Here is a 6,937-nt window from a genome sequence, read left to right on the forward strand (position 1 = left end):
AAGTTAATGCTTTAATACAGTTAATAAATTTAATGCTGTATACCTAATACTTTCAGTCAAAAAGTATGTAAATAGCGGGATTTAACTGGGTCTTACACCCTAAAAATATTTAAGTATTTTAAAATAACTAATACAGTACTATAGTAATATAGTAATACAGTACTAAACTAGTACTACTATTACGAAACTGAAAATTTGACATTACGTATGTATTTAATTCTCTATTTTATAAAGATTTTTAATATTGCTCTAAATGATTACTGAATATGAAGTCGTTGATGACTGCTCGGATATCCAATTCATCGAAAACATGTCAGTGGGCATGAAGAACAGCCAAGTTGTTCAGTCGCTTTCGTCCCATTGTTGATCGGAGATATGACTTCAGACGTCTAAGGGCGCTAAATGACCGTTTTGTTGTTGCTGTCGTGATTGGAACTACTTCACATAACATTTCTCCAACTGCAGGTTCTTGTGTAATGTACATTCTTGTATCAAACGTTTTTTTAAGACCAGTTGTTTTTCATTAGCGATATCGGCTAACGTATTCAAGTGCAAGTGCAGTCACTCAATGTCTAGGTCATTTTTGAAAAACTCTGTTTACTAAAAGCAAGCACTCTTGTTCAACTGCGATGACCTGTGTGAGTCCAGCTGAAGCAAACCGCTCAGTAATTCAAGATTGCACCATTTCACAAACTGCAATGTAAATAGCTTTGTAGTATACCTTTGGGGTTTTGAAAGTGTGCGGTGAGCTGGCTTCGTTGTTTTCAAACTTCTTTGGTGTACTTCGATTCCGAGAAAGCGGATGATCATCAACTTGTGAAGGTTTTTCTTTTAAACACAATTTCCAAAAGTGTTCAAAACTATCACACCTTCCATTCAATATACAGATCAAGCCCTCATATATTTATTACAGAGCAGCAACACTTGCATGAGGGCATTGAATTTTTTCATTGACATCCTCTACTGGGTTCATTGCATGGCAATAAAGACGTAAAAAGAAATAAGTCTTTAATTGTAACATTGACTCAAGGTAGCCTGCACATTTGTAACCTGCCTCTGTTTTGTCCTCTGCAGAAAATGTTTCAAAAAACTGTAGAAGTTCTTCAAAGCTTTTCAGTATTCTCAAGATACTAGAAGTTCGCATAGTCCATCGAATCGGACAAAGGGGTCTTAGATCAGCTTGGTCGTCGGCGCTCTCACAGTGTATGCTTCTGAAAAGTCCCATCCTTTTGTTCGATTTCCTTACAGTATTCATTAAGTCCTTAGCTAAAGGCACAATATACCTTATAAACGTAAGATGTTGGAGACGGTCTACAACTGCTAAGTCTAAACTGTGATCAGTGCAGTGCACTTAACGTGCATTTGGTTGTATATCCAAAACTAACTTTTTTAGACCTTTGAACTAACATCTCATATTCGAGACACCATCATAGCTCTGCCCTCTTAAGTTATACACTCCTGGAAATGGAAAAAAGAACACATTGACACCGGTGTGTCAGACCCACCATACTTGCTCCGGACACTGCGAGAGGGCTGTACAAGCAATGACCACACGCACGGCACAGCGGACACACCAGGAACCGCGGTGTTGGCCGTCGAATGGCGCTAGCTGCGCAGCATTTGTGCACCGCCGCCGTCAGTGTCAGCCAGTTTGCCGTGGCATACGGAGCTCCATCGCAGTCTTTAACACTGGTAGCATGCCGCGACAGCGTGGACGTGAACCGTATGTGCAGTTGACGGACTTTGAGCGAGGGCGTATAGTGGGCATGCGGGAGGCCGGGTGGACGTACCGCCGAATTGCTCAGCACGTGGGGCGTGAGGTCTCCACAGTACATCGATGTTGTCGCCAGTGGTCGGCGGAAGGTGCACGTGCCCGTCGACCTGGGACCGGACCGCAGCGACGCACGGATGCACGCCAAGACCGTAGGATCCTACGCAGTGCCGTAGGGGACCGCACCGCCACTTCCCAGCAAATTAGGGACACTGTTGCTCCTGGGGTATCGGCGAGGACCATTCGCAACCGTCTCCATGAAGCTGGGCTACGGTCCCGCACACCGTTAGGCCGTCTTCCGCTCACTCCCCAACATCGTGCAGCCCGCCTCCAGTGGTGTCGCGACAGGCGTGAATGGAGGGACGAATGGAGACGTGTCGTCTTCAGCGATGAGAGTCGCTTCTGCCTTGGTGCCAATGATGGTCGTATGCGTGTTTGGCGCCGTGCAGGTGAGCGCCACAATCAGGACTGCATACGACCGAGGCACACAGGGCCAACACCCGGCATCATGGTGTGGGGAGCGATCTCCTACACTGGCCGTACACCACTGGTGATCGTCGAGGGGACACTGAATAGTGCACGGTACATCCAAACCGTCATCGAACCCATCGTTCTACCATACCTCGACCGGCAAGGGAACTTGCTGTTCCAACAGGACAATGCACGTCCGCATGTATCCCGTGCCACCCAACGTGCTCTAGAAGGTGTAAGTCAACTACCCTGGCCAGCAAGATCTCCGGATCTGTCCCCCATTGAGCATGTTTGGGACTGGATGAAGCGTCGTCTCACGCGGTCTGCACGTCCAGCACGAACGCTGGTCCAACTGAGGCGCCAGGTGGAAATGGCATGGCAAGCCGTTCCACAGGACTACATCCATCATCTCTACGATCGTCTCCATGGGAGAATAGCAGCCTGCATTGCTGCGAAAGGTGGATATACACTGTACTAGTGCCGACATTGTGCATGCTCTGTTGCCTGTGTCTATGTGCCTGTGGTTCTGTCAGTGTGATCATGTGATGTATCTGACCCCAGGAATGTGTCAATAAAGTTTCCCCTTCCTGGGACAATGAATTCACGGTGTTCTTATTTCAATTTCCAGGAGTGTACATTGATAAATCAAGACGAGCATAACTAAACAGAGTTTGTGATTCGGTGTAGGGGGTCTTATATATCTCAATAGTGTTTGTTGATAATTAAGGAATCATTGACAGTAAGAAAACAAAATGACACTTGTTCGTGAATCGAAGGATCACTTGTTTCGTCAACCATAATAGAAAAATGTTCAGTCTTCTTGATTGAAGCCAATACCTTTCTCAACACAGACTTTCCTTGTAGATCAATGATCTCGTTTTGAATATCGTGGGACGTCCAATTATACCCCGTACACCCTAACCAATCCCTAAACTCAGGTATGTCATTCTTTTGGAGTTTCAGCAATTGAAAAAAATTTGAGTTTACATCTTCGTGTCCTCCAATTGCTAGTCCTTGCTGGCAGAGAAATTTCACAGTAGTAAAATTTGTCTCAAGAGCTAAACATCCTTTCTTCATATCACTATGTAACTACTCATTCAATTGGGAGACCACACTTCGGTTAGTGATAGAATTTAGTTTCAGAACACCTTCTTTATGCATAAACGTATTTTCATGAAGATGGAAGTTTTCCAAAGCCTTTTTCCAGTTCGAAAACCCTGCGGGAGTAGATGCATATTTTTTTTGAAGAAAATTGTAATAGATTTTTAGCATCTGCCTCTTTGCAGGTTTTGAAAAAAACTTTTTCGGTAGATGCTTCATATTCTAGCCATGTATATTTGATCAACCAAGACTTCTGAAATAATCTTCCCTTACCGCATTGTCCAGGTTTCGGCTGTGAATGGTTCTCGCCTGAAGACGATGAAGCAATTGACGACACAATAATTGCAGGAGGCTGACTTCTTGTATCATCAACTTCCAAGCGCGCCTTTTTGGTAACAAATCTATCCATTATAAACTTAATTCATAATACACTAAGAGACTAAAGTAAACGAATAAAATATAGCCATATAAAATAGTCCACTAGACACTAAAGTCGGAACACTAAACACATCTGCAGTATACACTGAACGAAACTATCCGCACTGAATTTCTGCTCTCGAAGTGTCAAGGCGACGCGAGGCGAAGGGTTCCAGGCGCTTCTGATGTCACTGTCAGACTTTACCCAAAGGTTTGTGCACCAGGACAAAGTCTAAGTGTGCCCACAGCACCATATTACTATCATGATTCACACCACTCGTTTTCAGTTAACCTGCTTAATACCATAATAATTATTTGTTTTAACTCATTCCTGAACGTATTTTAAAAGATAACTATCGTCAAACAAGGAAAATAAAAAAATCCAACATAATTTTGTGGTTTTACAAAGCATAATATAACTAACAGAGTCGGCGTCTGTGCAACCCTCCCCTCCCCCCCCCCCCCCCCCCCCCCCCCTCAGCGTGTGCAGATTGTGTGCAGCAAGCTGAAAAGCTTTAGGAATATGACTTTGATAGGGAGATGAAGATGGATAGAAGCCTTGAACCCATAATCATAAATTTCCAGTCAGATGGTCCGGATACAGACTCAGATAGCAGTGAAAATGGTTTTACTACCATACAGCCTCAGGAACAATGTAAGGTAACCCAGTGTTTACTATGCTCTCGTGAGAATGCAGCCGGATAAATTTGTCAAAAACTCTGAAATTTTGACAGGTAAGAACCTTTCATTTTCAAGGCACAAACTGAATAATGTCTTAAAATAAACATGGAGGATTACCTGTCGAGATATCGCCAGTTTTCGACGTACTTATAGCGCAGCATTCCGTCAAGTTATCGAAGATGATGTAAGTTGTTCGGTTGTTCCGTGGATAACAGGTGTGGTCTCTTACAGTACTGTGGAAAGTGTTAGTCTACTCACAACGGTGTCTGTCAGCGAAAAATATGACAATATACTGAACTTTTACAATGTAGTCTTTTGCATTATTCTTTGATACCAGTATTTCTTGCACACGATGATTTAGATTTAACTACACTGAAACACGCCCACATAAATATGTTAAAAATATCACATTTAAAAAAAATTCTATGGAGGAGCAGTTGTCAAGCAAATATAATGGGTTCAGTTTGAATTTGAAGTTAAGTTTATTACCCATTAGATTCTTCACTTCAATTATTAAGTTGTGAAAGACTTTTGTGGCAAAATACCTTACTTGTTTCTGTATCCAGTATTATGGACGATTTATTTGTGTAAAGAAATTCTCTTCCTCTGTTGTTTTCGAACTTCAATTAATCGTTGAAAACTACTGTATAATGAGCTGCCTTCAACAAGTTCTAGTGCGGACATTACGTATTAACCTTGTTAGAAGTTTCTGTGTGACAAATACTTCGTTCCTTTAGGAAAAGTTATCAAAAGCTATGACGCCATAGCAAATTAATGAACGAAAGTAGAAACATTAAGTCAGCTTTTTGAGATTTGCAACTGAAGCTCTGCTGTTACCCATAACGGGATAAGTTCAGAGGCGCTAAAGATATGAAACCTATGAACTTCATTTTCGATTTTTACCTACAGGTGATGGTGTATTACAGTTTTACTTATAACAGCACCAAAATTACAAATATTGTAAGCAGTCTCAATGGCCTTGTCGTTGGACAATCGTCTTTTTTTTTAAAAAAAAAACTGTATTTGATGCTTTCACAAAACCGTGTCAGTTGTTCTTGCCTTTCGACATTATGAGGAATAAAGGTGTTGAGCACCTGACGCAGTGTGTCAACATTTGAATTAAGATTTCTCTCATACAGATGGCTGATCGAATAAGTTACAAAATATATTATGTTCCTCACAGATCTGATGTGTAATAGAATGCACAGTAAGCAAATGAATCTGATTCTTCTCAGCATCGCGGACTTTGTTTGCCCGCTCTCTGCCGCCACACCAACGCACACCTCATTCCCTCCGCACTTCCCCACTGCTCCGCCTCTATGCGCGGAAGCGCCATCCTATGTGATACGGGCTATAACTGTAGAGATCTCATCGATTAATCTCAACAGTTCAGAAGCTATCCCGTCCTTTTGTTCCTTCAAGGACACAGAATCCTTACAAGTGTGATGTTTACTGACTTGTGCCAATATTTTCTTTCTCCTTCGTTCATGATGGGAATTTCGCTGACCACAAACGTGCATCGTCATTTTTTCGTGGAGACTGGAGGCTGAGAAAGACTGTCAGTCATACAGCACATGCTGTGTATGCACTTGCACATGTTCCATTTTAGACTTGAATCAACACAACGAGCACGAATAACTATGGATACAAATTTTGCAATTGGGACATGTCAGTTTGTAGCTGCATTCCGCTCGGCTGTCGTTTACCAAGTAAATTTCCATTACTTCTGAGTCAGAGGGCACTTTCCAACCACTGTCCTCCTCAACAATGAAGTTCTTCTTTATTTCCGCACTCGAAAGAGACGAATATCTTTAATCTTGCTACTTAGCTTTCGTTTCGTCATCACTATTGTGTGATCCCACAATTTGCCTTAGACATAAGTGCAAAAAGAGCCATGTCAGTATGCTTAACATGTTTCCCCTCCAGACAGACATACCCAACAATGCGTGTTGTGGACATAGTTCTTCAGGAAGTAGGTCCCACGCTCTTTTGTATCAGGATCACACTATAAGTTTTCTATTACAGCAGGCAGCATAATTTCAAACACAGCAATATTTCTTTCCTCTAACAGTGTCCTCAGAAGCTTGTACATCTCCGCCTGCTCCTCTCAGCCTCTTACGTTAATGTTTATGTCTTTCCTCCAAGCTTTGTCCATGTGCCATGTACAATAGCGCCTCCTTTTCAGAGCTTCAATTGAAACATTCCACACGTTAAAGAAAAATTCAGTCGTATCTGCCATGATAACTTTCAGTGAAATTAGTCCAACCACAGGTTTTACGTAGATGAAGCATAGGGATAGTATTTATTGATCGTTTCTGGTTGATATGAGCAGGGTACATGGGAATCCTTACCGCATATCATCCAACACCAGTAATATTGTCACATCAAAATCATAACAATTAAGTCCATGCGTCCTATCTATACAAAATGCAGTGGTTCCCATTCTTCTTCGAAATATCTCCCTGTGCATTGTCCATTATAATTAACACAAAATCT

The sequence above is a fragment of the Schistocerca americana genome, chromosome 2, assembly GCF_021461395.2.
Source record: "Schistocerca americana isolate TAMUIC-IGC-003095 chromosome 2, iqSchAmer2.1, whole genome shotgun sequence".
Classification (NCBI taxonomy): Eukaryota; Metazoa; Arthropoda; class Insecta; order Orthoptera; family Acrididae; genus Schistocerca; species Schistocerca americana.